Raw genomic sequence first — 10182 nt, 5'->3', positions numbered from 1 at the left:
TAGCAACAAGAGAAAGGTGACCTGGTAAAACGCAGAAAGCTCTGCTAGGCAGCCAGGCTCAGCCAGCCTGCTGCGTGAGCCGTGCCCGTCGGCTCTCTGGAAATCGTGCCTCGTGGAGGCTGAGATTTAAGAACATTTCTTCCACTTTACTTAGCACAGCACTAGGTTACAAAGGCATCGGCCTAGGATTTTGCAAACTCGTGTTAATTTGTTCCCTGTGATGTTGTATCTCCGCTCCCACCATGAGCGGGGTTAAAACGCTGCACGTGTGTTGTGCGAGAGCTGCCTGCCTGTATAGTCTCAGACTTGTTAAACGAAGTCAAGGTATGCGAGATGTGGATGTATATAAGGACACTTCTACATACATACACAACATCTGTATATGTATGTATATCAGAGAAGAACAAATTCCAGTGCTGTAGCATTAATTCCCTGAGCTAACAGAATATGCCCCGTCTGCTTTGCTACAGGATAGGTTTCCTTCAGGTCTAAAGTTAAGGCAGCGGGTCTGGTTTAAGAGGGGTCCTTTCCTCTATAGGGGACAAACTCTTAATGATAACTGTGCCCTGTCAACACAGTTTTCACCGCAGCAGGCTGAAGTCCTCCTGTCTCCCCAGTTTGCCCAAATCCTACCTGCTAGGAGGGTTCTCCCAGTCATGCCTTGGGTTTCCCAGAGCACTAGAGGGGCCAAACCTGGAGTTTGTTAGCATCCAGATGGCTCATCAAGCTCCCTGACTCCTGTCCTGCATCAATGCTAGTTATCCTTCAAGTGGAGCATCTGACAGGGAGCTGCTGAGGGTTGCCAGCTCCATGTAGTTATTCCAGAAGCTCTGTATTCTTTCATAGCATCCTTTAAATGACAGTCCTGAAAAGGGACATAAAAAGGGAATTTATTAGGGAGAATTCCTAACAAAAGCTCAAGCAGTATAACACCTTAAAAAGAAAATGGTGACCTGACAGTGCTGCAACAATAAGTCATGTGTTATGTGCTTCTCCTTTTACTGCTTTATATAGCTTATTTTAAGGAGATGACCATTTTGGACGCACCATTATTCTTTATAAGGAAGATCTATATTTGAGTGATTTGAGAATAACAACTGTTTCCTCCTTGGATTTTTTTTCTATTTGTCACAGTGTTCCGGTTCAGTTCATTGTGGGCTTTTATTTTGTTTAATTTGTCACTTTTGAAAGCTGGCCAGCATATTAATATTTCATATGAAAAATCATTTATATGGATTAATTTATTCAATATGCTTTTCCACATTCAGCTTGTGAAAGATCAAAAAAAATTCCTTAAGTTTCTTAAATCACATTGTTTTTCCCCCTCGATATATGTTTTGCAGCCACACCTTGGGCTGTGAGATAGTTTGGAGCATTTCATTTCATGTATGTGGTGATGCTACATTTTTGGACGTGAGATTAGGCTGCATATTGGCTCGTGCTAATAGTTTTGGGGGCAGGGTCCCTTCAGCCCCCTTGTAAGCCTGTGCCGCGATATCTATTCCCTGTTCTTGCAGATTAACACTTTTGATTTTTTTTTTTTTCTTCCCCCCAACCTCTCTGCATTCAGCAAATCTTTTCAGCACATTGACAAGAATGATGCATAGGTCTTTCATTATTATTTATCTGTAATGTATTACAAGTCAATGAATCACATGTTTGCCTTCTGCCTGATAAATACTTGACTGCAGGGAGAAATATACCCCGTCATTAGCAGTCAAAGAATGGTAAGTCCTAGGAGTTTACTGCTGGGTCAATAAAAATGTGCCTAGGCATTATGCTGGACAAAAGGGGATTACTGGGTTATTGAAGGGGAGGTGAGTGATTATTGATTGAAGTATTTGTGTTTTGAAATAGCTTTGAATAAAAACATACCGTGCCTGTTGTGACTTGCCAAACTTTTGAGTTGTCTCTGTGATAGTAGAAATTCCCCTTTTGTGTTGCCTATTAACAGGTGAATAACACCACTATTAAGTTTTGTAATGGAGCCTGCCCATATATTTCAGACTTGATTTGTTGGCTCTGAGTTCTTCCCAATGAAATTGTGAAAATACTGGGATTCATGGGATCCAAAATGTGCTGTGTGCATTTGCCCATGACCTGTGGGACCAGTGAGGGCCAGCCCTTGCCCTGTAGCTCAGTCTGGCAATAACGCAGTGATCTGGACCAGCTCTCTGCTTTAGCACCACCCTTCATTTAACATTTCCGTATTTACTGTCATCATAGTGTTGAGAAGAGCGGGAACGTATTTTGCTTCCCAAATTCCCTGAAGGAATTGGCTCTGTTACTGCAAAGTAGTTGAGAATGCTGCATAGATGGGGAAGATTGATGAGCAGTAAGTAAAATATTTAAAGGCATGTGTAAGACAAGCTTTGCATGGTATCCATTTATCATCTTGAGTGGATTTCATCTCCAAGCCAAGTTCAGACTTTTAAAGGAGAAAACAAGATCTTTTACTTTCGGACCTGCTGCTTTAGAGAACTTCAAGGAGCAGCAGCTACTGCAGAATTAGTCTGTCTCCGGATCTTTATTGAACCGTTCATCGTTACACATTTGTGGCTGCAAAGGCTTGGTTGCTGCTGATGAGGGACACAATCAGACATTTCAACAGTGTGATTACTGTGGTGTGGAGGCAACAAAGTTGTTCCAAGGTCGCGTTGTCACATCAGAGCAGGCTGTTTCCTACATCTCATTTTTATGCCCACACACAGAGACACTTTTCTGGTTGATGTTTATAGAGAAGTCCTACAGTCCTTTTAATTATGCACAACATACTGATGCCTGCTTCACTGATCATAATTGAAGCTCTGACCTGTTTTATTTTGTGATTTAGATGCCTTCTCTTAAGCATTGCTCTGGGGTATGATTTACAGTGGCAGGTACTGGAAGTGAGGAGGCAGCCATTGACAACGCAGCTTCAGCTGGCGGAGGCTTGGACGTGCTGTGGGCTGTCACTGAGGGGCTCCTACGTGTTCTGGAGGGAAGTCTTGCCGTGTTCCAAACAGCCGGGAGGGGAGAGACCAGGACCTGCCTGTCCCATCCTGCCCAGCTGACCTGTCTTGTCCATCCCCTCCAACTTCGTTTGCCCTCCTAGCACTTCCCAGCATGAAAAATCCACAGTCAAAGCCTTCACGCTCTGTCTATTCCTTCTGAAAGTGGTTTGTTTTTTTTTTTTTTTTTTTTTTTTTCCCCTGATCTGAGTGATTGGTCATGCAAAGGCAGGTCCAGGAGCAATGTGAATGCACATCCATAGGCAGCTTTCTGCATCGTGGTGTCCAAGTGAAGCTCTCCAGCACTACTGCAGTGTCTCTTCTTTTTGTCACATTAAAGATTCACAAACTAGAGAAATCCATTTATTTTAAAACAAGATGTGGGAACGTGGCATCTCACAAGCAGCAGCGCTGCCAGCCTGCATATCATAGCAAAAGCACCCCCAGTGAGTATATGGGAAGACTTAATTTTTTAAATCCTTGTCATGTTTTTATGCCACTTGTTCATTTACCAGCAGAGGTGTCAGAAGACAAGTCCCACGGGCCTTCTGCAGTGCTTGGCAACAAAACATTTGTCACCTAATGCTTTTAAGTGGTTATCCAGGGCAGGAAAGGCATGAGTGTTTGGGAGAGATGACGACCCATTTTTAGAGAAGCCTTCCTCAGATGGAAGCTTTGCTAGCAGGGATTTCTGCTGGTCAAAGACAGCTGGGGAACAACAAGCCCTTTGACGAGTTGCTCTTCCATGGCATGCTGTCTGCAGAGCCCCGTTTCAGTCACTTTAGGCCCATTAACAAGTCAGGGCTTGCATCTGCTCTTTCATTGCAGGGAAGTCCTACTGTGTTCAAATCCACTATAACCAGCACATCAGGACATGGCCCTGTGGTCGTTCTTGTGAGCTGAGTCTGGAATCCTGAACCCTGGAAACGAGTAATCCTGTGTCTTGGGACTACAAATAAGACACTTGTAGTTGCAGCAAAGGCTTGGAGTGTTCCACAGTGCGAAAGGATCATAGTTGCTAAGTCAGTGAAGTGCACCAGGCTCCGGCTTGTCAACAGGCAGGTACAGAGTAGGGGTTGGTCCCCGTATATGCTGTCTGAACTGGGAGCAGTTCAGTTTTTGCTAAGCTTTTTTTTTTTTTTAATGGATTTAATGTTTCCTCTGAATTGTTTGCTTCAGCAAAAAACAACGGGTGGTGGTCAGGGAGTAGACTGGAGAACCACATCCGCAAATGGCAGAAAGAAACCTAATCGAGAAGTGATGAGAAAGGTGTCTCGGTGCTTGCTCTGGCTCTCCCCTGGCATCTACCTGACTGTATTCCTCTCCATGGCTATAGTCTGCCTTTTTGGTGTGGCTTTCTCTGGTATTTTAAAGAAACATGACATAGCATAACTTTTGTAGGAGAAGCGATATTCAATAACGTAACACTTTAATTGCTGTGGAAGTGCTCAGCACGGGGCACCTAATAGCCCATTGGAATGGGCTATGGCTTTTCTCACCTTCAGGTTAATGGTTTGTATTGCCCTTAGCTGCTCTGAAACTGGTTTTATGCCACGTGCTGAATCTAATTTGGAGAAGGTGGCATAGTGAGAGAGGAAATGTTGAGATGTATTTCAGCTGGGTGGTTGATTTTGTCTGGTTGGTTTTTGGTTTTTTATATTTTTATTTTCCTGCTGGGAAAAGAAATGCAGGAAGTGTTGGCCTTAATCTGTAGCATTCCCAGGCTACTTCTGCTAATTTTTTAGCAGGAGCTGAAACAAAAATTCCCCTTGTCTTGGTGTATCTCAGCAATGCATCTTTGCCCCAGGTTCACTGCACTGGCATGAGGGAGATGGGAGCAGCCATTCATTCCACGCTGACCTGAGGTGTGAAATCCATTTTGTTTAAGCTACTATGATTGTCCCTTTTTGGTTGAGAGTAAACACTATGAGAATCATCTGTTCCCCTTGCCTTCTCCACTTGCATCACATCTGCCCCACAAAACTTGTCAGAAGCTGCAATCCTGTAGCTCTGCCCACTGATGTGCTGAATATTGACAATTTAACTTATAATAACAGAAGGGTGACTTCAGCCATGGTCCTGCTCTTCAAGTAGGACCGAGCATCCTCAGTAAGAGAGGAAAAACCCCTGGAGTCCAAAGCAAACAAGCAGCAACCTTGGACTAGTGCTTCCTCTGCCTCTGAAAGCTGCACCCTCAGCAAAGACCTTGCGCTGTTGTTTCACCCAGGCAGAGGGTCTGGCCTCCGCGTGGGTTTGCAGACCCAGCTGCTCCTCGACCCAGTTCCTAGCAAGGAGCCAGCTGGTCAATCTTAGAGGTGGCTGGGCATGCTCCTAGTGGGTGAGGTTGTAAAATAAAACCAATCTGCTCTGCCCCAGCTGCTTTCCTCCTTTTTCTTGGGCTCTTTCCCCACCAAAGCAAGAAGTCTGTGATTTCCAAAAGCAAACGCCTCACTCGCTCTGGCTCAGATCAAACCGCATGGCAAGTGGCAGGTCCTTAAAGCAGATGTGACAGCTACAATAGAGCACGTCACCCAGCTGGTGCTGTCAGGACCTGGGTGACAGTCACGGTGCATCGCAGATCTAGCAATAGGCAGAAGAGCCCCTGAGAACTTCTCGGCACAAAACCAGCTTATGAATGATTGATCATCTGTGCATGAGCACTGCATGAAGCGCTTGGGTCAGCTGGACTGAATTTGGTAGCGGCCGTTCACCCTGACCAGCGCTGCAGGGAGATAAGTGCTGCTTACTGACCTGAAGGGGACTATTCCCAGTTGCAGGAGGGGGTTGCAGGATCCTGCATGTTTCAGAGCTTAAACCTACATCTTGGAGCGTGCCGTGACTGCACTGTGTCTGGGCAGATCTCATTTGAATCCTTCAAAGGAGGTGCAGGCTCTGCCCATCTGTCCTCTGTGCTGGGAACTCCTTTCAGATGGGTTCTCTGCTGGGTGCTTGTACACCTCTGGAGCACTGCCGGTGAGAATAAACATCTGCAGAATCACACTTGATCAAATGGGTTATGTAGGCAGGGAGTGATGATCCATCTTGAGGAGTTAAAGCCGAGGGGTTTTTTTGTTTATAACTTGGTATCCAGTGTGCCCCTGCTACCTTGCTTGAGTCAAGCAGGAGTTATTTGGAAGTTATGAGGAAAAGGGATTTAGGCACCCGGCTGATCTCATGCCACAAACACTTAAATGCCCTTTGGCTTCTGTCCTTACAACCTCAAAGTGCTTTGAGGTGTTGCTCTGCATAATGGAAAGTAGTCTGACAGTTTGGATAGGCATCTCTTGGTATCACGTGCGGGTATGAAATAATAAGTGTGATGAATCTTAAACTGTTCCCTTTGCTGTCTTGTGCACCTGGGAGGAGGCTTTATTTTGATGTGGGTGGTTCCTGCTTTTACCAAAGAGCATTTCTCCTTCATTCCTATCCTTCTGTGTTAGCAGGTCAAATGAGGTTGGCAGGATACAAGCAGAAAGCCACTGCTGAGCTCTGGTGCTCTCTTGTAGTACAGGCACCCCAGAGCTGTACTGTACGAAGCGATGTTCTCCTGCTGCTCATCCCGATTCAGATCCATGTAGGCCTGTCTTTTGTACACGTAAATCTTTCTGGGATAACCCACCTCCATCACCCTCACTGCCGCTTCTATGCTGGGGCATCGTTTTTGGAAATCGCCAAAACGCTACTTGTTGGCACATCATTAAATGCTGGGGGCACTGCGACTGTCAGTCTCTTAATTCCAGAATACAGCAATATGCTGACAGCAAAGAGTTAGGAGAGTGGTAACAACGTCAGCAGGACAAGGATGGGAGGCTCTAGGGGTTGTTATGTGCACAGAGAAAGCCTTCGCCAGCTAGCAGAAATGGTACAGCTCACCTTTCCCTTCCTATCTGGCAGTAATGCACCATCAGCTGAAAGCCAGGAGCTGTTTATTGATTATTACACACCGTCATTAACCAGCACATGCTGAACGGAGGCATTGAAGTAGAGAGTGGAAATCTGGCTTTCGACTCCTGGGACTGATTTTCCACAAAGGTGAAAGCAAACCTGTGACAGTCAACAAATTGGGAAATTCCTGATGTGTCACACATCACTGCCAGCCTGTGCAGCAGCTCAGGAGGACCTGATGCAGAAATATGACCCGTTAGCAGACCTCCTATGTTGTCAATGTTCTCGTGGATGGGCCAGGGTGTAAAACTAGCCAGGCAATTCAACAGACTGCAAGCCTGGCACCTTGAGAAAGTTCATCTTCCAGAAGTGCCTGGGAAGGGGTGTTACTTTGAATGTGCTGCCATTAATGTGCAGCAACCAGTGGCCCAAAAGCCACTTGGGCAGTGGTGATGAGGAGGGGGGGAGCGCGTAAGCAGGCAGAGGAACAGGACCAGTTTATTTTGCTTGCAGAAATGTGAGCTGCATACCAATCACACGAATCCTTTCAGTGGTGGCACCAGGGTTTTTAGCTTCACCCCGTACTCTCCAAGCCAGGTCCTCAGGTGGTGGGAGTGGCAATTGCTGAGGCCATCACTGCTGCTTGCTGCTCATCGCCTGGAGCCACCTTATTGCGTGGTAATCGGCAAGGAAATGTGCCAGTATGGGCAGGTGTTAGAGCAGCTTACTAATTTTTATCAGACGATAAATATTTTCATTTATTCTCTGTCACAGAAGAAGCCTTGGTTACTCTTTGGGAAAATTGAACAGAGATAATAGGTTTCCACTAATGCTCCTCTTCTATCTTGCTTACCCAGAGCCGGTCCCATCTCTACAACGGGGAGACCAGTTTGTCCATTGAACACATTACTGCCAAAGCAAACTGGAAATCTAATGATGTTACATATTGCTCTCAAAGATGGAGAAAACATTTGTAATGCTTTGGCTTATCACTAAGCTGCCCAGTCATGAAAGAAGTGGCACGCTGGTGCATTCAAACAGTAGTATAAAAATATCAGAGGAAGAGAAAAATGTTTTAAGAAATCTCTGTCTGGTGCTAACTTTTCCTATGGAAAAGACCAACGCTTTGGCTAGGTCAGTGCAATTGAAGTAGCATCTCTGAGACGCGATTTGATGTGATATTTGTGGATGTATTGTTTGGTAAGTTTACTTTACATTTTCCTCTACTGATCTCATTCCTTGTTCCATAGTTATACTTAAAAAAATAGGTATTATACACACTCTCAATTATTAAGTTTTTATTCATGGCGACTACCCACGGGTGAGCTTTAGTAACAATTATCTTCCTTCCAAAGTATGGGACTGCATAGCAGGAGACTAGATTGGTTTTGTGACTTTGCAACCAACTTTCTTTCTAACCTCGGGTGAACGTTTTGATCACAATTATGTCCCAGTGCACCAGTGTTATTAAATTTAATAATATTTAATAATATATTTTAAAACAAATATTGTGGTATTAATGGGTACTGTGACATTAGCCTGCATCTTTTTTTCAGAAGACCTCAACTCAGAGCTTTCACTGACCTTGGTGGCAGCTGGCCTTTGTGTTTTCAGCTATTGTGTTACTTCATGCCACCTTTCTTGATTGCCTGAACCAAGCACAAGCCTTTGTATGGCCAGGGACTGTGGGCCATGTCCAATGTACGGGGCTGAGGGAGCCCAAAGCAGAGCCTCCGCTTGGAGCGGACAGCACAGCTCCTGCTGGGTCATCGCAGATGGGCTGCACGGGATGTGTGAGGGGGCCTCAGGGGCACCCACTCACGGACTGCAGCCATTCCGGTTCGCTTCCATCTAGGGCTGTAGGCATGGTCTGGGAGCTGCTCTCTGTCACGTCAGGAATGGCATGCTGCTCAAGGTTGGGCAATTTCTGGTGTTTAAGAATTAAGAGCCTCATGCTAAGTATGGCTTTTGGCCAAGGTGCTTTTGCAAGGTCTGTGTTACCTCTGTTGATGGATTCGATGCCTTTATCCAGATTGAATTGGTGTCTTCTGCCAACAGAAAAAGTGAAAAGACCTCCAGGGTGCCCTGTGTGTTTGATGTGAAGTCCATAAAGAACAGAAATCATTGCTGCAGCCCTGGTTTCTCCTATCTTTGGGCATTCCCGTCTCCTTAGTACAACAGTATCCAGATAAAGCTGTCTAATTGATAGGGAAACTCCTTTCCAGGCTCTCCCCGAGTCAGCTAATGCACCTCCCCTGGACTTCCAGTTGATAACGCATGCAAGGTGTAGCCCAAGGGGCACCCTCTTGCTCCACCTCCACGCTTTGCCCGATTCCTGTTTTATGAGGGGACCTAAGGTGGCAAGGGGGGTTCCCAGAAATGATCAATCAGCACAGTGAATCCTGTTGCTTCCTCCCCATCACTCACTGGAAGGGGACACCGCATTCTAGACATTGGACTTAATTGCTTTCTGAATGGCAACACATTAGGTTTAATTACCCATAAAATTGAAGTACAGATACTTTAGGTCCAAAATAATTTTCCAGCTCAGTAATCTATATGTGCCCAACCTCTCAGCATGGCGTCGTTTGTTTCCAAAGGCATTTCAGGATGCAACGGTTACACATGCATCCATCATAATGCTTTTTTACCTGGAAAAACTCCTTTTGCATTTGGCAGTTTTTTGGTTGCAACCAAAAAGTGTGAGTCTGGATCTTGCAACTGAGATAACCTCTAGGATTGCTAAATAGATGTAAAATTCTACCAGGTCAGAAGAGTAGCATTACCTTTTATCCTTTAGCTGATTGCTCTTGTAAAAAATAAAAGTGGGAAAACCCAAGCCCATTTTAAAATAGGTGACATGTGTCCTCTTTTATCTCTGATACTAAAGGAAATAAGCCAGATCAAATGCAGAAAGAATCAAGCCAAGAAAGAATCAGATCCAGATCTCCCTATAAAATCTTGTAAAAATAAAAGAAAAAGAGCTTTTTGCTCCTATATTGAAGTCATGAGCTCTCTGAATAGAAACAGGAGGAAAAGAGGCATCCTTAAAGATCCTATGTTTTTTTCTGTTTCTGCTTGGGTTTCCCTCTGCTTCCAGCCATTGGGTTCTCCTGACCAGGGGCTATCTGGGACAAGTCTGCTTGGGCATTTTCAGCTGCATGTGGTATCTTCAGGTTTTGTAATGTGTTGTCATCTGCTGGGGCTGCATAAAGGATCAAATTGGGCAGCTCTTAAATTGCGTTAAAGCATGGCTGAGATGAGATTCAAGAGAATGAAAATGAAAATAGGGCCATTCAGCCACTTC

This window comes from Egretta garzetta, unplaced genomic scaffold, assembly GCF_000687185.1.
Source record: "Egretta garzetta isolate BGI_Z169 unplaced genomic scaffold, ASM68718v1 scaffold612, whole genome shotgun sequence".
NCBI classification, from domain to species: Eukaryota; Metazoa; Chordata; class Aves; order Pelecaniformes; family Ardeidae; genus Egretta; species Egretta garzetta.
This window is presented reverse-complemented; position numbering follows the sequence as displayed.